Below are 23,776 nucleotides of genomic sequence, written 5' to 3'. Positions count from 1 at the left end.
TCTCTCTCTATCCCGGTTCTCTCTCACTCTCTCTAGCCCGGTTGTCTCCCTCAATCCCGGTTCTCTCTCTCCCTCTATCCCGCTTCCCTATCTCTCTCTCCCTCTATCCCGCTTCTCTCTCTCCCTCCCTCTTTCCCGCTTTTCTCTCTCTCCCTCTCTCCCTCTATCCCGGTTCTCCCTCTCTCTATCTCGCTATCCCAGTTGTCGCTCTCTCTCTCTATCCCGGTTCTCTCTCTCTCTCTCTATCCCAGTCACTCTCTCTCTATCCCGGTTCTCACTCTCTCTCTATCCCGGTTCTCACTCTCTCTCTATCCCAGTTCTCTCTCACTCTCTCTATCCCGCTTCTCTCTCTCCCTCTATCCCAGTTCTCTCTCTCTATCCCGGTTTTCACTCTCTCTCTCTCTCTCTCTATACCGGTTCTCTCTCTCTCCATCCCAGTTCTCTCTCTCTCACTCTCTCTCTCTATCCCGGTTCTCTCTCACTCTCTCTGTCCCGGTTCTCACTATCTCTCTCTCTCGGTTCGCTCTCTCTCTCTCTCTCTATCCCGGTTCTCTCTCTCTCTCTCTCTATCCCGGTTCTCTCTCTCTCTATCCTGGTTCTCTCTCCCTCTATCCTGGTTCTCTCTCGCTCTCTCTCTATCCCGGTTCTCTCTCTCTCTCTATCTATCCCGGTTCTCTCTTTCTCTCCATTCTGGTTCTCTCTCTCTCTCTCTATCTATCCCGGTTCTCGCTCTCTCTATCACGGTTCTCTCTCGCTCTCTCTCTCTCTATCTGTCCCTGTTTTCTATCTCTCTATTCCTCTTATCTCTCTAGCCCGGTTCTCTCTCGCTGCGTCTCTCTCCCGGTTCTCTTCCTCTCTATCCCGGTTCTCTCTCTCTCTCTCTCTATCCCGGTTTTCTCTCTCGCTATCCCGGTTCCCTCTCGCTCTCTATCCCGGTTCTCTCTCTCTCTCTATCCCAGTTCTCTCTCTCTCTCTCTGTCCCGGTTCTCTCTCTCTCTCTCTGTCCCGGTTCTCTCTCTCTCTCTCTGTCCCGGTTCTCTCTCTCTCTCTCTCTGTCCCGGTTCTCTCTCTCTCTCTCTGTCCCGGTTCTCTCTCTCTCTCTCTGTCCCGGTTCTCTCTCTCTATCCCTGTTCTCTCTCTCTATCCCGGTTCCCTCTCTCTCTCTATCCCGGTTCCCTCTCTCTCTCTATCCCGGTTCTCTCTCTCTCTCTATCCCGGTTCTTACTCCTCTATCCCGGTTCTCTCTCTCCGCTATCTAGGTTCTCTCTCTCTCTATGCCGGTTTTCTCTCTCTCTCTATCCCGCTGCTCTCTCTCTCTATCCCGGTTCTCTCTCTCTCTCTATCCCAGTTATCTCTCTCTATCCCAGTTATCTCTCTCTCACTCTATCCCGGTTCTCTCTCTTTCTCTCTCTATCCCAGTTCTCTCTCTCTGTCTCTCTCTCTATCCTGGTTCTTGCTCGCTCTCTCTATCCCGGTTCTCCCTCACACTCTCTCTATCCGGTTCGCTCTCTCAAACTCTCTATCCCGGTTCTCTCTCTCTCCATCCCGGTTCTCTGTCTCTCTCCATCCCGGTTCTCTCTCTCTCTCTCCATCCCGGTTTTCTGTCTCTCTCCATCCCAGTTCTCTCTCTCTCTATCCCGGTTCTCTCTCTCTCCATCCCGGTTCTCTCTCTCTCCATCCCGGTTCTCTCTCTCTCCATCCCGGTTCTCTCTCTCTCCATCCCGGTTCTCTCGCTCTCTCTTTCTCTCTATCACAGTTCTCTCTCTCTCTCTCTCTCTCTCTATCACAGTTCTCTCTCTCTCTATCCCGGTTCTCTCTCTCTCTATCCCGGTTCTCTCTCTCTCTATCCCGGTTCTCTCTCTCTCTCTTTCTCTCTATCACAGTTCTCTCTCTCTCTATCCCAGTTGTCCCTCTCTCTCTCTCTCTATCCCAGTTCTCTCTCTCTCTTTCTCTCTATCCTGGTTCTCTCTCTCTCTATCCCGTTTGTCGCTCTCTCTCTCTATTCCGGTTCTCTCTCTCTCTCTCTATCCCAGTCACTCTCTCTCTATCCCGGTTCTCTCTCTCTCCATCCCGGTTCTCTCTCTCTCCAGCCCGGTTCTCTCTCTCTCCAGCCCGGTTCTCTCTCTCTCCAGCCCGGTTCTCTCTCTCTCCAGCCCGGTTCTCTCTCTCTCCAGCCCGGTTCTCTCTCTCTCCAGCCCGGTTCTCTCTCTCTCCATCCCGGTTCTCTCTCTCTCGATCCCGGTTCTCTCTCTCTCCATCCCGGTTCTCTCTCTCCCGTTCTCTCTCTCTCCCGTTCTCTCTTTCTCTCCATCCGGGTTCTCTCTCTCTAACTCTCTATCCCGGTTCTCTCACTCTCTCTCTCTATCCCGGTTCTCTCACTGTCTCTGTGCTGGTCCTCCCGGTTCTCTCTCTCTCTCTCTCTATCCCGGTTCTCTCTCTCTCTATCCCGGTTCTCTCTCTGTCTCTATCCCAGTCACTCTCTCTCTCTATCCCGGTTCTCACTCTCTCTCTATCCCGGTTCTCTCTATCGCAGTCACTCTCTCTCTCTATCCCGGTTCTCACTCTCTCTCTCTCTATACACCAGTTCTCTCTCTCCCTCTATCCCGCTTCCCTCTGTCTCTCCCTCTATCCCGCTTCTCCCTCTCTCCCGCTTCTCCCTCTCTCTCCCTCTATCCCACTTCTCTCTCTCACTCCCGCTTCTCTCTCTCTCCCTCTATCCCGCTTCTCTCTCTCTCTACCTCCATCCCGGTTCTCTTTCTCTCTATCCCGCTTCTCTCTCTCTCCCGGTTCTGTCTCTCTCTCTCTATCCCGGTTCTCTCTCTCTCTCTCTATCCCGATTCTTTCTCTCTTTCTCTACCCCGGTTCTCTCTCCCTCTGTCTCTCTCTATCCCGGTTCTCTCTGTCTCTCTGTGTCCCGGTTTTCTCTCTCTCTCTATCCCAATTCTCTCTCTCTCAACATCCCTGTTCTCTCTCTCTCTCAATCCCGGTTCTCTCTCTCTCTCTCTCTCTCTCGATCCCGGTTCTCTCTCTGTCCCTCTCTCTATCCTGGTTCTCTCTCTCACTCTCTCTGTATCCGGTTCGCTCTCTCAAACTCTCTATCCCGGTTCTCTCTCTCTCAATTCCGGTTCTCTCACTGTCTCTGTGCCGGTCCTCCCTCCCTCTCTCTCTATATCCCGGTTCACTCTCTCACTCTCTCTATCCGTTCGCTCTCTCAAACTCTCTATCCCGGTTCTCTCTCTCTCCATCCCGGATCTCTCTCTCTCCATCCCGGTTCTCTCTCTCTCCATCCCGGTTCTCTCTCTCTCCATCCCGGTTCTCTCTCTCTCCATCCCGGTTCTCTCTCTCTCCATCCCGGTTCTCTCTCTCTCCATCGTTCTCTCTCTCTCTCCCGTTCTCTCTCTCTCTCCCGTTCTCTCTCTCTCTCCCGTTCTCTCTCTCTCTCCCGTTCTCTCTCTCTCTCCCGTTCTCTCTCTCTCTCCATCCCGGTTCTCTCTCTCTCCATCCTGGTTCTCTCTCTCTCCATCCTGGTTCTCTCTCTCTCTCCATCCGGGTTCTCTCTCTCTATCTCTCTATCCCGGTTCTCTCACTCTCTCTCTCTATCCCGGTTCTCTCACTGTCTCTGTGCTGGTCCTCCCGGTTCTCTCTCTCTCTATCCCGGTTCTCTATCTCTCTATCCCGGTAATCTCTCTGTCTCTATCCCAGTCACTCTCTCTCTCTATCCCGGTTCTCTCTCTCTCTCTATCCTGGTTCTCTCTCTCTCTATCCCGGTTCTCTCTCTCTCTCTCTCGATCCCGGTTCTCTCTCTGTCCCTCTCTCTATCCTGGTTCTCTCTCTCTCTCTCTATCCCGGTTCTCTCTCTGTCTCTATCCCAGTCACTCTCTCTCTCTATCCCGGTTCTCTCTCTCTCTCGATCCCGGTTCTCTCTCTCTCTCTCTCTCTCGATCCCGGTTCTCTCTCTGTCCCTCTCTCTATCCTGGTTCTCTCTCTCTCTCTCTCTCTATCCAGGATCTCTCCCTCTATCCCAGTTCTCTCTCTCTCTTTCTCTCTATTCCAGTTCTCTCCCTCTCTATCCCAGTTGTCTCTCTATCGCAGTTGTCTCTCTCTCTCTATCTCTCTATCGCAGTTGTCTCTCTCTCTCTATCTCTCTACCCCGGTTCTCTCTCTCCCTCTCCCGGATCTCTTTCTCTCTATCCCAGTTCTGCCTCTCTCACTCTCTCTCCCGGTTCTCTCTCTCTATCCCGGTTTTCTCTCTCTCTCCTCTACCCAGGTTCTCTCTCTCCTCTATCCCTGTTCTCTCTCTCTTTCTCTCTATCCCGGTTTTCTCTCTCTCTCTCTCTCTAGCCTGGTTGTCTCCCTCTCTCCCTCAATCCCGGTTCTCCCTCTCCCTTTATCCCCATTCCCAATCTCTCTCTCCCTCTATCGCGCTTCTCTCGCTCTCTCCCTCTATCCCGCTTTTCTCTCTCTCTCTCTATCCCGGTTGTCTCTCTCTCTCTATCCCGGTTGTCTCTCTCTCCCTCCATCCCGGATCTCTTTCTCTCCATCCCGCTTCTATCTCTCTCCCGGTTTTGTCTCTCTCTCACTATCCCGGTTCTCTCTCTCTCTCTATCCCGGTTGTCTCTCTCCCGGTTTTGTCTCTCTCACTCTATCCCGGTTCTCTCTCTTTCTCTCTCTCTCTCTCTATCCCAGTTCTCTCTCTCTAACCTGGTTCTTGCTCTCTCTCTCTCTATCCCGGTTCTCTCTCTCACTCTCTCTATCCGGTTCGCTCTCTCAAACTCTCTATCCCGGTTCTCTCTCTCTCCATCCCGGTTCTCTGTCTCTCTCCATCCCGGTTCTCTCTCTCTCTATCCCGGTTCTCTCTCTCTCCATCCCGGTTCTTTCTCTCTCCATCCCGGTTCTTTCTCTCTCCATCCCGGTTCTCTCTCTCTCTCTAGCCCGGTTGTCTCCCTCTATCCCTCAATCCCAGTTCTCTCTCTCTCCCTCTATTCCGCTTCTCTCTCTCCCTCCCTCGTTCCCGCTTTTCTCTCTCTCTCTTTCTCTCTATCACAGTTCTCTCTCTCTCTATCTCTCTATCACAGTTCTCTCTCTCTCTTTCCCAGTTGTCCCCCTCTCTCTCTCTCTATCCCAGTTCTCTCTCTCTCTCTTTCTCTCTATCCTGGTTCTCTCTCTCTCTATCCCAGTTCTCTCTCTCTCTCTCTCTCTCTCTATCCCGGTTCTCTCTTTCTCTCTATCCTGGTTCTCTCTCTCTCTATCCCGGTTGTCGCTCTCTCTCTCTATTCCGGTTCTCTCTCTCTCTCTCTATCCCAGTCACTCTCTCTCTATCCCGGTTCTCAGTCTCTCTCTATCCCGGTTCTCACTCTCTCTCTATCCCAGTTCTCTCTCACTCTCTGATCCCGCTTCTCTCTCTCCCTCTATCCCGGTTCTCTCTCTCCCTCTATCCCGGTTTTCACTCTCTCTCTCCATACCGGTTCTCTCTCTCTCTCCATCCCGGTTCTCTCTCTCTCACTCTCTCTCTCTATCCCGGTTCTCTCTCACTCTCTCTATCCCGGTTCTCTCTATCTCTCTCTCCCGGTTCTCTCTCTCTATCCCGGATCTCTCTCTCTCTATCGCGGTTCTCTCTCTCTCTCTCTCTCTATCCCAGTCTCTCTCTCTCTCTATCCCGGTTTTCACTCGATCTCTCTATATACCGGTTCTCTCACTCTCCATCCCGGATCTCTCTCTTCTATCCCGCTTCTGTCTCTCTTTCTCTGTCCCGGTTATCTCTCTCTCTATTCCGGTTCTCTCTCTCTCTCTCTCTCTATCCCGGTTCTCTCTCTCTCTCTATCCCAGTTCTCTCTCTCTCTCTATCCCGGTTCTCTCTCTCTCTATCCCGGTTCTCTCTCTCTCTATCCCGGTTCTCTCTCTCTCTCTCTCTATCCCGGTTCTCTCTCTCCTCTATCCCGGTTCTCTCTCTCTCTCTCTATCCCGGTTCTCTCTCTCTCTCCCGATTCGCTTTATCCCGGTTCTCTCTCTCCTCTATCCCGGTTCTCTCCCTCACTCGATCCCGGTTCTCTCTCTCTCTCCATCCCGGATCTCTCTCTATGCGGCTTCTCTCTCTATCCCGGTTCTCTCTCTCGCTCTATCCCAGTTCTCACTCTCTAACTCGGTTCTCTCTCACTCTCTCTATCCCGCTTCTCTCTCTCTCTCCATCCCGGTTCTCTCTCTTTCTCTCTCTCTCTCTCTATCCCAGTTCTCTCTCTCTAACCTGGTTCTTGCTCTCTCTCTCTATCCCGGTTCTCTCTCTCACTCTCTCTATCCGGTTCGCTCTCTCAAACTCTCTATCCCGGTTCTCTCTCTCTCCATCCCGGTTCTCTGTCTCTCTCCATCCCGGTTCTCTCTCTCTCTATCCCGGTTCTCTCTCTCTCCATCCCGGTTCTTTCTCTCTCCATCCCGGTTCTTTCTCTCTCCATCCCGGTTCTCTCTCTCTCTCTAGCCCGGTTGTCTCCCTCTATCCCTCAATCCCAGTTCTCTCTCTCTCCCTCTATTCCGCTTCTCTCTCTCCCTCCCTCGTTCCCGCTTTTCTCTCTCTCTCTTTCTCTCTATCACAGTTCTCTCTCTCTCTATCACAGTTCTCTCTCTCTCTATCCCAGTTGTCCCCCTCTCTCTCTCTCTATCCCAGTTCTCTCTCTCTCTCTTTCTCTCTATCCTGGTTCTCTCTCTCTCTATCCCAGTTCTCTCTCTCTCTCTCTCTCTCTATCCCGGTTCTCTCTTTCTCTCTATCCTGGTTCTCTCTCTCTCTATCCCGGTTGTCGCTCTCTCTCTCTATTCCGGTTCTCTCTCTCTCTCTCTATCCCAGTCACTCTCTCTCTATCCCGGTTCTCAGTCTCTCTCTATCCCGGTTCTCACTCTCTCTCTATCCCAGTTCTCTCTCACTCTCTGATCCCGCTTCTCTCTCTCCCTCTATCCCGGTTCTCTCTCTCCCTCTATCCCGGTTTTCACTCTCTCTCTCCATACCGGTTCTCTCTCTCTCTCCATCCCGGTTCTCTCTCTCTCACTCTCTCTCTCTATCCCGGTTCTCTCTCACTCTCTCTATCCCGGTTCTCTCTATCTCTCTCTCCCGGTTCTCTCTCTCTATCCCGGATCTCTCTCTCTCTATCGCGGTTCTCTCTCTCTCTCTCTCTCTATCCCAGTCTCTCTCTCTCTCTATCCCGGTTTTCACTCGATCTCTCTATATACCGGTTCTCTCACTCTCCATCCCGGATCTCTCTCTTCTATCCCGCTTCTGTCTCTCTTTCTCTGTCCCGGTTATCTCTCTCTCTATTCCGGTTCTCTCTCTCTCTCTCTCTCTATCCCGGTTCTCTCTCTCTCTCTATCCCAGTTCTCTCTCTCTCTCTATCCCGGTTCTCTCTCTCTCTATCCCGGTTCTCTCTCTCTCTCTCTCTATCCCGGTTCTCTCTCTCCTCTATCCCGGTTCTCTCTCTCTCTCTCTATCCCGGTTCTCTCTCTCTCTCCCGATTCGCTTTATCCCGGTTCTCTCTCTCCTCTATCCCGGTTCTCTCCCTCACTCGATCCCGGTTCTCTCTCTCTCTCCATCCCGGATCTCTCTCTATGCGGCTTCTCTCTCCATCCCGGTTCTCTCTCTCGCTCTATCCCAGTTCTCACTCTCTATCCCGGTTCTCTCTCACTCTCTCTATCCCGCTTCTCTCTCTCTCTCCATCCCGGTTCTCTCTCTCTCTATCCCGGTTCTCTCTCTCTCTATCCCGGTTCTTTCTCTCCCTCTATCCCTCTATTCCGCTTCTCTCTCTCCCTCCCTCTTTCCCGCTTTTCTCTCTCTCTCTCTCTTTCTCTCTATCACAGTTCTCTCTCTCTCTATCACAGTTCTCTCTCTCTCTATCCCAGTTGTCTCTCTCCCGGTTTTGTCTCTCTCACTCTATCCCGGTTCTCTCTCTTTCTCTCTCTCTCTCTCTATCCCAGTTCTCTCTCTCTAACCTGGTTCTTGCTCTCTCTCTCTATCCCGGTTCTCTCTCTCACTCTCTCTATCCGGTTCGCTCTCTCAAACTCTCTATCCCGGTTCTCTCTCTCTCCATCCCGGTTCTCTGTCTCTCTCCATCCCGGTTCTCTCTCTCTCTCTATCCCGGTTCTCTCTCTCTCCATCCCGGTTCTCTCTCTCTCCATCCCGGTTCTCTCTCTCTCCATTCCGGTTCTCTCCCTCTCCATCCCGGTTCTCTCTCTCTCCATCCCGGTTCTCTCTCTCTCCATCCCGGTTCTCTCTCTCTCTCCATCCCGGATCTCTCTCGCTCCGTCCCGGTTCTCTCTCTCTCTCCCGTTCTCTCCTTCTCTCCATCAGGGTTCTCTCTCTCTATCTCTCTATCCCGGTTCTCTCACTCTCTCTCTCTATCCTGGTTCTCTCACTGTCTCTGTGCTGGTCCTCCCGGTTCTCTCTCTCTCTCTCTCTCTATCCCGGTTCGCTCTCTCTCTATCTCTATCCCAGTCACTCTCTCTCTCTATCCCGGTTCTCACTCTCTCTCTCTCTATACACCGGTTCTCTCTCTCTCCATCCCGGATCTTTCTCTTCTATCCCGCTTCTCTCTCTCTATAAGTTCTGTCTCTCTCTATCCCGGTTCTCTCTCTCTCTATCCCGGTTCTCTCTCTCTCTATCCCGGTTTTCTCTCTCTCTAACCCGGTTCTCTCTCTCTCTCTATCCCGGTTCTCTCTTGCTATCCCAGTTCTCTCTCTCCCTCTCTCTATCCCGGTTCTCTCTATCCCAGTTCTCCCTCTCTCTCTGTCCCGGTTCTCTCTCTCTCTCCTCTACCCAGGTTCTCTCTCTCTCTATCCCGGTTCTCTCTCTCTCTCTCTAGCCCGGTTGTCTCCCTCAATCCCGGTTCTCTCTCTCCCTCTATCCCGCTTCCCTATCTCCCTCTCTCCCTCTATCCCGCTTCTCTCTCTCCCTCCCTCTTTCCCGCTTTTCTCTCTCTCCCTCTATCCCCTCTCTCCCTCTATCCCGGTTCTCCCTCTCTCTATCCCGGTTCTCTCTCTCTCTTTCTCTCTATCACAGTTCTCTCTCTCTCTATCACAGTTCTCTCTCTCTCTATCCCAGTTGTCCCTCTCTCTCTCTCTCTCTATCCCAGTTCTCTCTCTCGCTATCCCAGTTGTCGCTCTCTCTCTCTATCCCGGTTCTCTCTCTCTCTCTCTCTATCCCAGTCACTCTCTCTCTATCCCGGTTCTCACTCTCTCTCTATCCCGGTTCTCACTCTCTCTCTATCCCAGTTCTCTCTCACTCTCTCTATCCCGCTTCTCTCTCTCCCTCTATCCCAGTTCTCTCTCTCTATCCCGGTTTTCACTCTCTCTCTCTCTCTCTATACCGGTTCTCTCTCTCTCCATCCCAGTTCTCTCTCTCTCTCACTCTCTCTCCCGGTTCTCTCTCTCTCTCTCTCTATCCCGGTTCTCTCTCTCTCTCTATCCCGGTTCTCTCTCTCTCTCTCCATCCCGGATCACTCTCTATCCTGCTTCTATCTCTCGCCCGGTTCTGTATCTCTCTCTCTCTCCCGGTTCTTTCTCTCTCTATCCCGGTTCTCTCCCTCTCTAAACCGGTTCTCTCTCTCTCTATCTCCCGGTTCTCTCTTGCTATCCCAGTTCTCTCTCTCTCTATCCCGGTTCTCTCTCTCTCTCCCTCTCTCTATCCCAGTTCTCTCTCTCTCTCCTCTGTCCCGGTTCTCTGTCTATCCCGGTTCTCTCTCTCGGTTTCTATCCCGGTTCTCTCTCTCCTCTATCCCGGTTCTCTCTCGCCTCTATCCCGGTTCTCTCTCTCTCTCTCTATCCCGGTTCTCTCTCTCTCTCTATCCCGGTTCTCTCTCTCTCTCTCCATCCCGGATCACTCTCTATCCTGCTTCTATCTCTCGCCCGGTTCTGTATCTCTCTCTCTATCCCGGTTCTCTCTCTCTCTCTATCCCGTTTTTCTCTCTCTCTCTATCCCGGTTCTCTCTCTCTCTATCCCGGTTCTCTCTCTCTCTCTATCCCGGTTCTCCCTCTCTCTCTCTCACCATCCCGGATCTCTTTCTCTCTATCCCAGTTGTCTTTCTCTCTATCCCAGTTCTGCCTCTCTCTCTCTCTCTCCCGGTTCTCTCTCTCTCTACCCAGGTTCTCTCTCTCCTCTATCCCTGTTCTGTCTCTCTCTCCTCTATCCCTGTTCTCTCTCTCTCTCTCTAGCCCGGTTGTCTCCCTCTATCCCTCAATCCCAGTTCTCTCTCTCTCCCTCTATTCCGCTTCTCTCTCCCTCCCTCTTTCCCGCTTTTCTCGCTCTCTCTTTCTCTCTATCACAGTTCTCTCTCTCTCTATCTCTCTATCACAGTTCTCTCTCTCTCTTTCTCTCTATCCTGGTTCTCTCTCTCTCTATCCCGGTTGTCGCTCTCTCTCTCTATTCCGATTCTCTCTCTCTCTCTCTCTCTATCCCAGTCACTCTCTCTCTATCCCGGTTCTCAGTCTCTCTCTATCCCGGTTCTCACTCTCTCTCTATCCCAGTTCTCTCTCACTCTCTGATCCCGCTTCTCTCTCTCCCTCTATCCCGGTTCTCTCTCTCCCTCTATCCCGGTTTTCACTCTCTCTCTCCATACCGGTTCTCTCTCTCTCTCCATCCCGGTTCTCTCTCTCTCACTCTCTCTCTCTATCCCGGTTCTCTCTCACTCTCTCTATCCCGGTTCTCTCTATCTCTCTCTCCCGGTTCTCTCTCTCTATCCCAGTCTCTCTCTCTCTCTATCCCGGTTTTCACTCGATCTCTCTATATACCGGTTCTCTCACTCTCCATCCCGGATCTCTCTCTTCTATCCCGCTTCTGTCTCTCTCTCTCTGTCCCGGTTATCTCTCTCTCTATTCCGGTTCTCTCTCTCTCTCTCTCTCTCTATCCCGGTTCTCTCTCTCTCTCTATCCCGGTTCTCTCTATCTCTCTCTCCCGGTTCTCTCTCTCTATCCCGGATCTCTCTCTTTCTATCGCGGTTCTCTCTCTCTCTCTCTCTATCCCGGTTTTCAATCGATCTCTCTATATACCGGTTCTCTCACTCTCCATCCCGGATCTCTCTCTTCTATCCCGCTTCTGTCTCTCTCTCTCTGTCCCGGTTATCTCTCTCTCTATTCCGGTTCTCTCTCTCTCTCTCTCTCTATCCCGGTTCTCTCTCTCTCTCTATCCCGGTTCTCTCTCTCTCTATCCCGGTTCTCTCTCTCTCTCTCTATCCCGGTTCTCTCTCTCCTCTATCCCGGTTCTCTCTCTCCTCTATCCCGGTTCTCTCTCTCTCTCTATCCCGGTTCTCTCTCTCTCTCCCGATTCGCTTTATCCCGGTTCTCTCTCTCCTCTATCCCGGTTCTCTCCCTCACTCGATCCCTGTTCTCTCTCTCTCTCCATCCCGGATCTCTCTCTATGTGGCTTCTCTCTCTATCCCGGTTCTCTCTCTCGCTCTATTCCAGTTCTCACTCTCTATCCCGGTTCTCTCTCACTCTCTCTATCCCGCTTCTCTCTCTCTCTCCATCCCGGTTCTCTCTCTCTCTATCCCGGTTCTCTCTCTCTCTATCCCGGTTCTCTCTCTCCCTCTATCCCTCTATTCCGCTTCTCTCTCTCCCTCCCTCTTTTCCGCTTTTCTCTCTCTTTCTCTCTATCACAGTTCTCTCTCTCTCTATCACAGTTCTCTCTCTCTCTATCCCAGTTGTCCCCCTCTCTCTCTCTCTCTCTATCCCAGTTCTCTCTCTCTCTTTCTCTCTATCCTGGTTCTCTCTATCCCAGTTGTCGCTCTCTCTCTCTATTCCGGTTCTCTCTCTCTCTCTCTCTATCCCAGTCACTCTCTCTCTATCCCGGTTCTCAGTCTCTCTCTATCCCGGTTCGCACTCTCTCTCTATCCCAGTTCTCTCTCACTCTCTCTGTCCCGCTTCTCTCTCTCCCTCTATCCCGGTTCTCTTTCTCTATCCCGGTTTTCACTCTCTCTCTCTATCCCGGTTCTCTCTCACTCTCTCTATCCCGGTTCTCTCTATCTCTCTCTCCCGGTTCTCTCTCTCTATCCCGGATCGCTCTCTCTCTATCGCGGTTCTCTCTCTCTCTCTCTCTCTCTTTCCCAGTCTCTCTCTCTCTCTATCCCGGTTTTCACTCGATCTCTCTATATACCGGTTCTCTCACTCTCCATCCCGGATCTCTCTCTTCTATCCCGCTTCTGTCTCTCTCGCTCTGTCCCGGTTATCTCTCTCTCTATTCCGGTTCTCTCTCTCTCTCTCTATCCCGGTTCTCTCTCTCCTTCTATCCCGGTTCTCTCTCTCTCTCTATCCCGGTTCGCTCTCTCTCTCTCTATCCCGGTTCTCTCTCTCCTCTATCCCGGTTCCCTCTCTCCTCTATCCCGGTTCTCTCTCTCACTCTATCCCGGTTCTCTCTCTCCTCTATCCCGGTTCTCTCTCTCTCTCTATCCCGGTTCTCACTCTCTCTCCCGATTCGCTTTATCCCGGTTCTCACTCTCTCTATCCCAGTTCTCTCTCTCTATCCCGGTTCTCTCTCTCCTCTATCCTGGTTCTCTCTCTCCTCTATCCCGGTTCTCTCTCTCTCTCTATCCCGATTCTCTCTCTCTCTCTATCCCGGTTCTCTCTCTCTCTCTCTATCCCGGTTCTCTCTCTCCTTCTATCCCGGTTCTATCTCTCTCTCTCTATCCCGGTTCTCTCTCTCCTCTATCCCGGTTCTCTCTCTCTCTCTATCCCGGTTCTCTCTCTCTCTCCCGATTCGCTTTATCCTGGTTCTCTCTCTCTCTATCCCGGTTCTCTCTCTCCTCTATCCCGGTTCTCTCTCTCACTCTATCCCGGTTCTCTCTCTCTCTCCATCCCGGATCTCTCTCTATGCGGCTTCTCTCTCTCTCCCGGTTCTGTATCTCTCTCTATCCCGGTTCTCTCTCTCGCTCTATCCCAGTTCTCTCTCTCTCTATCCCGGTTCTCTCTCTCTCTATCCCGGTTCTCTCTCACTCTCTCTATCCCGCTTCTCTCTCTCTCCATCCCGGTTCTCTCTCTCTCTATCCGGGTTTTCTCTCTCTCTATCACCATCCCGGATCTCTTTCTCTCTATCCCGGATCTCTTTCTTCTCTCTATCCCAGATCTGCCTCTCTCTCCCGCTCTCCCGGTTCTCTCTCTCTCTCTCTCTATCCCAGTTCTCTCTCTCTCTCCCTCTATCGCGCTTTTCTCTCTCTCTCTCCATCCCGGTTCTCTCTCTCTCTATCCCGGTTCTCTCTCTTTCTATCCCGGTTCTCTCTCTCCCTCTATCCCTCTATTCCGCTTCTCTCTCTCCCTCCCTCTTTTCCGCTTTTCTCTCTCTCTCTCTTTCTCTCTATCACAGTTCTCTCTCTCTCTATCACAGTTCTCTCTCTCTCTATCCCAGTTGTCCCCCTCTCTCTCTCTCTCTCTTTCTCTCTATCCTGGTTCTCTCTCTCTCTATCCCAGTTGTCGCTCTCTCTCTCTATTCCGGTTCTCTCTCTCTCTCTCTATCCCAGTCACTCTCTCTCTATCCCGGTTCTCAGTCTCTCTCTATCCCGGTTCGCACTCTCTCTCTATCCCAGTTCTCTCTCACTCTCTCTGTCCCGCTTCTCTCTCTCCCTCTATCCCGGTTCTCTTTCTCTATCCCGGTTTTCACTCTCTCTCTCTATCCCGGTTCTCTCTCACTCTCTCTATCCCGGTTCTCTCTCACTCTCTCTATCCCGGTTCTCTCTATCTCTCTCTCCCGGTTCTCTCTCTCTATCCTGGATCTCTCTCTCTCTATCGCGGTTCTCTCTCTATCTCTATCCCAGTCTCTCTCTCTCTCTATCCCGGTTTTCACTCGATCTCTCTATATACCGGTTCTCTCACTCTCCATCCCGGATCTCTCTCTTCTATCCCGCTTCTGTCTCTCTCTCTCTGTCCCGGTTATGTCTCTCTCTATTCCGGTTCTCTCTCTCTCTATCCCGGTTCTCTCTCTCTCTCTCTATCCCGGGTCTCTCTCTCCTTCTATCCCGGTTCTCTCTCTCTCTATCCCGGTTCGCTCTCTCTCTCTCTATCCCGGTTCTCTCTCTCCTCTATCCCGGTTCCCTCTCTCACTCTATCCCGGTTCTCTCTCTCCTCTATCCCGGTTCTCTCTCTCTCTCTATCCCGGTTCTCACTCTCTCTCCCGATTCGCTTTATCCCGGTTCTCTCTCTCTCTATCCCAGTTCTCTCTCTCTATCCCGGTTCTCTCTCTCCTCTATCCTGGTTCTCTCTCTCCTCTATCCCGGTTCTCTCTCTCTCTCTATCCCGATTCTCTCTCTCTCTCTCTATCCCGGTTCTCTCTCTCTCTCTCTATCCCGGTTCTCTCTCTCCTTCTATCCCGGTTCTATCTCTCTCTCTCTATCCCGGTTCTCTCTCTCCTCTATCCCGGTTCTCTCTCTCTCTCTATCCCGGTTCTCTCTCTCTCTCCCGATTCGCTTTATCCCGGTTCTCTCTCTCTCTATCCCAGTTCTCTCTCTCTATCCCGGTTCTCTCTCTCCTCTATCCCGGTTCTCTCTCTCACTCTATCCCGGTTCTCTCTCTCTCTCCATCCCGGATCTCTCTCTATGCGGCTTCTCTCTCTCTCCCGGTTCTGTATCTCTCTCTATCCCGGTTCTCTCTCTCGCTCTATCCCAGTTCTCTCTCTCTCTATCCCGGTTCTCTCTCACTCTCTCTATCCCGCTTCTCTCTCTCTCCATCCCGGTTCTCTCTCTCTCCATCCCGGTTCTCTCTCTCTCTATCCGGGTTTTCTCTCTCTCTATCACCATCCCGGATCTCTTTCTCTCTATCCCGGATCTCTTTCTTCTCTCTATCCCAGATCTGCCTCTCTCTCTCTCTCTCCCGGTTCTCTCTCTCTCTATCCCGGTTCTCTCTCTCTCTCCCTCTATCGCGCTTTTCTCTCTCTCTCTCTATCCCGGTTCTCTCTCTCTATCCCTGTTCTCTGTCCCTCCCCCTATCCTGGGTCTCTCTCTCTCTCTGTTTATCCCTGATCTCTCTCTCTCTCTCTATCACGGTTCTCTCTCTCTCTCTATCCTGGTTTTCTCTCTCTCTCTCTCCATTCCGGTTCTCCCTCTCTCCCATTCCCTCTCTCCCTCCATCCCGGTTCTCTCTCTCTCTCTATCCCGGTTCTCTCTCTCTTCCTCTATCCCAATTTTCTCTCTCTCTATCCCAGTTGTCTCGCTCGCTCTCTATCCCGGTTCTCTCTCTCTCTATCCCGGTTCTATCTCTCCCGGTTCTTTCTCTCTCTCACCCGGTTCTCTCGCACTCTCCCTCTATCCCGGTTCTCCCTCTCTCTTTATCCCAGTTCTCTCTCTCTCTCTTTATCCCAGTTCTCTCTCTCTCTCTCTCTATCCCAGTTCTCTCTCTATCCCAGTTCTCTCTCTATCCCAGTTCTCTCTCTCTATCCCAGTTCTCTCTCTCTATCCCAGTTCTCTCTCTCTATCCCAGTCCTCTCTCTCTATCCCAGTTCTCTCTCTCTATCCCAGTTCTCTCTCTCTATCCCAGTTCTCTCTCTCTATCCCAGTTCTCTCTCTCTATCCCAGTTCTCTCTCTCTCTCACTATCCCGGTTCTCTCTCTCTCACTATCCTGGTTCTCTCTCTCTCTCTATCCCTGTTTTCTCACTCTCTATCCCGGTTCTCTCTCTCCATCTCTGTTCTCCCTCTCTACCCGGGTTCTCTAATTCTCTCACTCTCTATCTCTCCATCCTGCTTCTCTCTCTATTCCGGTTCTCTCTCTCTCTCTATCCCTATTCTCTCTCTCTGTCCTGTTTCCCTCTCTCTCTCTCACTATCCCGGTACTCTCTCTCCTCTATCCAGGTTCTCTCTCTCTCTCTCTATCCCGGTTTTCTCTCTCTCTCACCATCCCGGATCACTCTCTCTCTCGCCCGGTTCTGTATCTCTCTCACTCTATCTTGTGTAGAAGATTGTAGTTTAGTCGGGCAGTATGGTCGGCACGGGCTTGGAGGGCCGAAGGGCCTGTTCCTGTGCTGTACTTTTCTTTGTTCTTTGTATCCCGGTTCTCTCTCTCTCTCTCTATCCTGGTTCTCTCTCCCTCTCTATCCCGGTTCTCTCTCTCTATCCCCGTTCTCTCTCTCTGTATCCCAGTTCCCTCTCTCTCTCTATCCCGGTTCTCTCTCTCTCTATCCCGGTTCTATCTCTCTCTATCTCGGTTCTCTCTCTCTCTCTCTCCCGTTGTCTCTCTCCCGTTCTCTCTCGCTCCATCCCGGTTCTCTCTCTCTCTCGCCCGGTTCTGTATCTCTCTCTCTCTATCCCGGTTCTCTCTCTCTTCCTCTATCCCAATTTTCTCTCTCTATCCCAGTTGTCTCGCTCGCTCGCTCTCTATCCCGGTTCTCTCTCTCTCTCTCTCTATTCCGGTTCTATCTCTCCCGGTTCTTTCTCTCTCTCACCCAGTTCTCTCTCACTCTCCCTCTATCCCGGTTCTCCCTCTCTCTGTAACCCAGTTCTCTCTCTCTCTATCCCAGTGCTCTCTCTCTTTCTATCGCAGTGCTCTATCTCTCTCTCTATCCCAGTTCTCTCTCTTTATCCCAGTTCTCTCGCTCTCTTTATCCCAGTTCTCTCTCTCTCTCTCTCTATCCCAGTTCTCTCTCTATCCCAGTTCTCTCTCTCTCCGTTTTCTCACTCTCTATCCCGGTTCTCTCTCTCTCTCTATCCCGGTTCTCTCTCTCCATCTCTGTTCTCCCTCTCTACCCGGGGTCTCTAATTCTCTCACTCTCTCCATCCTGCTTCTCTCTCTATTCCGGTTCTCTCTCTCTCTCGCTCTCTATCTATCCCGGTTCTCTCCCTCTCTCTCTCTGTCCCGTTTCTCTCGCTCTCTATCTATCCCGGTTCTCTCTCTCTCGCTCTCTATCCCTATTCTCTCTCTCTGTCCCGTTTCCCTCTCTCTCTCTCCTCTATCCAGTTTCTCTCTCTCTCTATCCCGGTTTTCTCTCTCTCTCTCTCCATCCCGGATCACTCTCTATCCTGCTTCTATCTCTCTCGCCCGGTTCTGTATCTCTCTCTCGATCCCGGTTCTCTCTCTCTCTATCCCAGTTCTCTCTCTCTCTCTATCCCAGTTCTCTCTCTCTCTCTCTATCCCGGTTCTCTCTCTCTCTCTATCCCGGTTCTCTCTCTCTCTCTATCCCGGTTCTCTCTCTCTCTCTATCCCGGTTATCTCTCTCTCTCTATCCCAGTTCTCTCTCTCTCTCTCTCTATCCCGGTTCTCTCTCTCTCTCTATCCCGGTTCTCTCTCTCTCTCTATCCCGGTTCTCTCTCTCTCTCTCTATCCCGGTTCTCTCTCTCTCTCTATCCCAGTTCTCTCTCTCTCTCTCTCTATCCCGGTTCTCTCTCTCTCTCTATCCCAGTTCTCTCTCTCTCTATCCCGGTTCTCTCTCTCTCTCTCTATCCCGGTTCTCTCTCTCTCTATCCCGCTTATCTCTCTCTCCCTCTATCCCGCTTCTATCTCTCTCTATCTCGGTTCTCTCTCTCTCTATCCCGGTTCTCTCTCTCTCGGTTCTCTCTCTCTCCCGTTCTCTCTTTCTCTCTCTATCCCGGTTCTCTCTCTCTCTCTCTATCCAGGTTCTCTCTCTCTCTATCCCGGTTCTCTCTCTCTCTCTCTCTATCCCGGTTCTCTCTCTCTCTATCCCGGTTCTCTCTATCTCTCTCTATCCCAGTCACTCTCTCTCTTTCCTGGTTCTCTCTCTCTCTCTCTCGATCCCGATTCTCTCTCTATCCCGGTTCTCTCTCTCTCTCTATCCCGGTTCTCTCTCTATCTATCCCGGTTCTCTCTCTATCTATCCCGGTTCTCTCTCTCTCTCTCTATCCCGGTTCTCTCTCTCTCTCTATCCCGGTTCTCTCTCTCTCTCTCTATCCCGGTTCTCTCTCTCCCTCTGTCCCGGTTCTCTCTCTCTCTCTATCCCGCTTCTCTCTCTCTCTCCCTCTATCCCGCTTTTATCTCTCTCTCTATCCCGGTTCTCTCTCTCTCTCTCTATCCCGGTTCTCTCTCTCTCTCTCTATCCCGGTTCTCTCTCTCTCTATCCCGGTTCTCTCTCTCTCTCTATCCCTGTTTTCTCACTCTCTATCCCGGTTCTCTCTCTCCATCTCTGTTCTCCCTCGATACCCGGGATCTCTAATTCTCTCACTCTCTCTCTCTCCATCCTGCTTCTCTCTCTGTCCCGGTTCTCTCCCTGCCTCTCTCTGTCCCGTTTCTCTCGCTCTCTATCTATCCCGGTTCTCTCGCTCTCTATCCCTATTCTCTCTCTCTGTCCCGTTTCCCTCTCTCACTATCCCGGTTCTCTCTCTCCTCTATCCAGGTTCTCTCTCTCTCTATCCCGGTTTTCTCTCTCTCTCTCTCTCCATCCCGGATCACTCTCTCTCTCGCCCGGTTCTGTATCTCTCTCTCTCTCTATCCCGGTTCTCTCTCTCTCTCTATCCCGGTTCTCTCTCTCTCTCTCTCTATCCCGGTTCTCTCTCTCTCTCTATCCCGGTTCTCTCTCTCTATATCCCGGTTCCCTCTCTCTCTCTATCCCGGTTTTCTCTCTCTCTCTCTCCATCCCGGATCACTCTCTCTCTCGCCCGGTTCTGTATCTCTCTCTCTCAATCCCGGTTCTCTCTCTCTCTCTCTCACTATCCCGGTTCTCTCTCTCTCTCTCTATCCCGGTTCTCTCTCTCTATCCCTGTTCTCTCTCTCTCTATCCCGGTTCCCTCTCTCTCTCTCTATCCCGGTTCTCTCTCTCTCTCTCTATCCCGGTTCTCTCTCTCTCTCTCTATCCCGGTTCTCTCTCACTCTCTATCCCGGCTCTCTCACTCTCTCTATCCCGGTTTTCTCTCTCGCTATCCCGGTTCTCTCTCTCTCTCTATCCCGGTTCCCTCTATCTCTCTCTATCCCGGTTCTCTCTCTCTCTCTCTCTATCCCGGTTCTCTCTCTCTCTATCCCGGTTCTCTCTCTCTCTATTCCGTTCTCTCTCTCTCTCTAACCCGGTTCTCTTTCTCTCTCTCTATCCCGGTTCTCTCACTCTCTCACATTCTCTCTCTCTCTCTATTCCGTTCTCTCTCTCTCTCTATCCCGGTTCTCTCTCTCTCTCTATCCCGGTTTTCTCTCTCTCTAACCCGGTTCTCTCTCTCTCTATTCCGTTCTCTCTCTCTCTCTAACCCGGTTCTCTTTCTCTCTCTATCCCGGTTCTCTCACTCTCTCACATTCTCTCTCTCTCTCTATTCCGTTCTCTCTCTCTCTCTATCCCAGTTCTCTCTCTCTCTCACATTCTCTCTCTCTCTATCCCGGTTCTCTCTCTCTCTCTCTATCCCGGCTCTCTCACTCTCTCTATCCCGGTTTTCTCTCTCTCTCTCTGTATCCCGGTTCTCTCTCTCACTCTATCCCGGTTCTCTCTCTCTCTCTCTATCCCGGTTCTCTCTCTCTCTCTCTCTCTATCCCAGTTCTCTCTCTCTCTCCCGGTTCTTTCTCTCTCTCTATCCCGGTTCTCTCTCTCTATCCCGGTTCTCTCTCTCTCTCTCTCTATCCCGGTTCTCTCTCGCTCTCTATCCCGGTTCTCTCTCTCTCTCTATCCCGGTTCTCTCTCTCTCTCTATCCCGGTTCTCTCTCTCTCTCTATCCCGGTTCTCTCTCTCTCTCTATCCCGGTTCTCTCTCTCTCTCTCTCTATCCCGGTTCTCTCTCTCTCTCTCTCTATCCCGGTTCTCTCTCTCTCTCTCTCTATCCCGGTTCTCTCTCTCTCTCTCTCTATCCCGGTTCTCTCTCTCTCTCTCTCTATCCCGGTTCTCTCTCTCTCTCTCTATCCCGGTTCTCTCTCTCTCTCTATCCCGGTTCTCTCTCTCTCTCTATCCCGGTTCTCTCTCTCTCTCTATCCCGGTTCTCTCTCTCTCTCTCTATCCCGGTTCTCTCTCTCTCTCTATCCCGGTTCTCTCTCTCTCTCTCTATCCCGGTTCTCTCTCTCTCTCTCTCTATCCCGGTTCTCTCTCTCTCTATCTATCCCGGTTCTCTCTCTCTCTCTATCCCGGTTCTCTCTCTCTCTCTATCCCGGTTCTCTCTCTCTCTCTCTATCCCGGTTCTCTCTCTCTCTCTCTATCCCGGTTCTCTCTCTCTCGCTATCCCGGTTCTCTCTCTCTATATCCCGGTTCTCTCTCTCTCTCTCTATCCCGGTTCTCTCTCTCTCTCTCTATCCCGGTTCTCTCTCTCTCTCTCTATCCCGGTTCTCTCTCACTCTCTCTCTCTCTCTATCCTGGTTCTCTCTCGCTCTATCCCGGTTCTCTCTCTCTCTTATCCCGGTTCTCTCTCTCTCTCTATCCCGGTTCTCTCTCTCTCTCTCTATCCCGGTTCTCTCTCTCTCTATCCCGGTTCTCTCTCTCTCTATATCCCGGTTCTCTCTCTCTCTCTCTCTATCCCGGTTCTCTCTCTCTCTCTCTATATCCCGGTTCTCTCTCTCTCTCTATCCCGGTTCTCTCTCTCTCTCTCTCTCTCTATCCTGGTTCTCTCTCGCTCTATCCCGGTTCCCTCTCTCTCTCTATCCCGGTTCCCTCTCTCTCTCTATCCCGGTTCCCTCTCTCTCTCTATCCCGGTTCCCTCTCTCTCTCTATCCCGGTTCTCTCTCACTCTCTATCCCGGTTCCCCCTCTCTCTCTATCCCGGTTCTCTCTCTCTATATCCCGGTTCTCTCTCTCTCTCTATCCCGGTTCCCTCTCTCTCTCTATCCCGGTTCTCTCTCTCTATATCCCGGTTCTCTCTCTCTCTCTCTATCCCGGTTCTCTCTCTCTGTCTATCCCGGTTCTCTCTCTCTCTCTCTATCCCGGTTCTCTCTCTCTCTCTATCCCGGTTCTCTCTCTCTATATCCCGGTTCTCTCTCTCTCTCTCTATCCCGGTTCTCTCTCTCTCTCTATCCCGGTTCTCTCTCTCTCTCTATCCCGGTTCTCTCTCTCTATATCCCGGTTCTCTCTCTCTCTCTCTATCCCGGTTCTCTCTCTCTCTATATCCCGGTTCTCTCTCTCTCTCTATCCCGGTTCTCTCTCTCTCTCTATCCCGGTTCTCTCTCTCTCTCTATCCCAGTTCTCTCTCTCTCTCTCTCTCTCTCTATCCCGGTTCTCTCTCTCTCTCTATCCCGGTTCTCTCTCTCTCTCTATCCCGGTTCTCTCTCTCTCTATATCCCGGTTCTCTCTCTCTCTATATCCCGGTTCTCTCTCTCTCTCTCTATCCCGGTTCTCTCTCTCTCTCTATCCCGGTTCTCTCTCTCTATATCCCGGTTCTCTCTCTCTATCCCGGTTCTCTCTCTCTCTATATCCCGGTTCTCTCTCTCTCTCTATCCCGGTTCTCTCTCTCTCTCTATCCCGGTTCTCTCTCTCTCTCTCTCTCTATCCCGGTTCTCTCTCTCTCTCTATCCCGGTTCTCTCTCTCTCTCTCTATCCCGGTTCTCTCTCTCTCTATATCCCGGTTCTCTCTCTCTCTCTATCCCGGTTCTCTCTCTCTCTCTATCCCGGTTCTCTCTCTCTCTCTCTCTCTCTCTCTATCCCGGTTCTCTCTCTCTCTATATCCCGGTTCTCTCTCTCTCTCTCTATCCCGGTTCTCTCTCTCTCTCTATCCCGGTTCTCTCTCTCTATATCCCGGTTCTCTCTCTCTCTCTCTATCCCGGTTCTCTCTCTCTCTCTATCCCGGTTCTCTCTCTCTCTCTATCCCGGTTCTCTCTCTCTATATCCCGGTTCTCTCTCTCTCTCTCTATCCCGGTTCTCTCTCTCTCTCTATCCCGGTTCTCTCTCTCTCTCTATCCCGGTTCTCTCTCTCTCTCTATCCCGGTTCTCTCTCTCTCTCTATCCCGGTTCTCTCTCTCTCTCTATCCCAGTTCTCTCTCTCTCTCTCTCTCTCTCTCTCTCTATCCCGGTTCTCTCTCTCTATATCCCGGTTCTCTCTCTCTCTCTCTATCCCGGTTCTCTCTCTCTCTATCCCGGTTCTCTCACTCTCTCTCTATCCCGGTTCTCTCTCTCTCTCTCTATCCCGGTTCTCTCTCTCTCTCTATCCCGGTTCTCTCACTCACTCTCTATCCCGGTTCTCTCTCCCTCTCTATCCCAGTTCTCTCTCTCTCTATCCCGGTTCTCTCTCTCTCTCTCTATCCCGGTTCTCTCTCACTCTCTATCCCGGCTCTCTCACTCTCTCTATCCCGGTTTTCTCTCTCGCTATCCCGGTTCTCTCTCTCTCTCTATCCCGGTTCTCTCTCTCTCTCTCTATCCGGTTCTCTCTCTCGCTATCCCGGTTCTCTCTCTCTCTCTATCCCGGTTCTCTCTCTCTCTCTCTAACCCGGTTCTCTTTCTCTCTCTATCCCGGTTCTCGCACTCTCTCTATCCCAGTTCTCTCTCTCTCTCTCTATCCCGGTTCTCTCTCTCTCTCTCTATCCCGGTTCTCTCTCTCTCTATATCCCGGTTCTCTCTCTCTCTATCCTGGTTCTCTCTCTCTCTATCCCTGTTCTCTCTCTCTCTATCCCGGTTCTCTCTCTCTCTATCCTGGTTCTCTCTCTCTCTATCCCGGTTCTCTCTCTCTCTATCCCGGTTCTCTCTCTCTCTCTCTATCCTGGTTCTCTCTCTCTCTCTCTCTATCCCGGTTCTCTCTCTCTCTCTCTCTATCCCGGTTCTCTCTCTCTCTATCCCGGTTCTCTCTCTCTCTCTATCCCGGTTCTCTCTCTCTCTCTCTATCCCGGTTCTCTCTCTCTCTATCCCGGTTCTCTCTCTCTCTCTCTATCCTGGTTCTCTCTCTCTCTCTCTCTATCCCGGTTCTCTCACTCTCTCTCCATCCCGGTTCTCTCTCTCCCTCTATCCCAGTTCTCTCTCTCTCTATTCTGGTTCTCTCTCTCTCTCTATCCCGGTTCTCTCTCTCTCTATCCCGGTTCTCTCTCTCTCTCTCTATCCTGGTTCTCTCTCTCTCTCTCTCTATCCCGGTTCTCTCACTCTCTCTCCATCCCGGTTCTCTCTCTCCCTCGATCCCAGTTCTCTCTCTCTCTATTCTGGTTCTCTCTCTCTCTCTATCCCGGTTCTCTCTCTCTCTATCCCGGGTTCTCTCTCTCTCTCTCTATCCTGGTTCTCTCTCTCTCTCTCTCTATCCCGGTTCTCTCACTCTCTCTCCATCCCGGTTCTCTCTCTCCCTCTATCCCGGTTCTCTCTCTCTCTCTCTATTCTGGTTCTCTCTCTCTCTCTATCCCGGTTCTCTCTCTCTCTATCCCGGTTCTCTCTCTCTCTCTCTATCCCGGTTCTCCCTCTCTCTCTCTCTCAATCCCGGTTCTCTCACTCTCTCTCCATCCCGGTTCTCTCTCTCCCTCTATCCCGGTTCTCTCTCTCTCTCTCTATCCTGGTTCTCTCTCTCTCTCTCTCTATCCCGGTTCTCTCTCTCTCTCTATCCCGGTTCTCTCTCTCTCTATCCCGGTTCTCTCACTCTCTCTCCATCCCGGTTCTCTCTCTCCCTCTATCCCAGTTCTCTCTCTCTCTATTCTGGTTCTCTCTCTCCCTCTATCCCAGTTCTCTCTCTCTCTATTCTGGTTCTCTCTCTCTCTCCATCCCGGTTCTCTCTCTCTCTCTATCCCGGTTCTCTCTCTCTCTCGCTCTCCTTTCCGGATTTTCGCACTCACTCACTCCGCCGCCATCTTGTCTCCGCTGCCAGGCTCCGCCCCCCCACGCCGTCAGGACCCCGCGCTCCGCCAATCACAGAGCGCCGACTAGCGGCTGCCCGTGGCACTGCCTGAGAGAGGAGGGGGCGGGGCCGTGGTTAAAGGGGAGGGGCCAAGGGCAGGCAGGCGGGCCAGGACAGGGGGAGGGGCCA

At 51.9% G+C, this 23,776-nt stretch overlaps 1 long non-coding RNA gene across 1 annotated transcript in view; it reads right to left on the bottom strand.

Annotated features, from left to right (window-relative positions):
- The window catches only part of LOC140418137 (uncharacterized), a 45,327-nt gene extending 21,641 nt beyond the window's left edge, over positions 1 to 23,686 (bottom strand). The window contains exon 1 of the long non-coding RNA XR_011944794.1: positions 23,586 to 23,686. This is a non-coding gene — a long non-coding RNA (uncharacterized lncRNA). The remainder of the gene's footprint in view (positions 1 to 23,585) is intronic.
- Positions 23,687 to 23,776: the final 90 nt, after the last annotated feature.

Source organism: Scyliorhinus torazame, chromosome 5 (assembly GCF_047496885.1).
Source record: "Scyliorhinus torazame isolate Kashiwa2021f chromosome 5, sScyTor2.1, whole genome shotgun sequence".
Lineage (NCBI taxonomy): Eukaryota > Metazoa > Chordata > Chondrichthyes > Carcharhiniformes > Scyliorhinidae > Scyliorhinus > Scyliorhinus torazame.
This window is presented reverse-complemented; position numbering and strand designations above follow the sequence as displayed.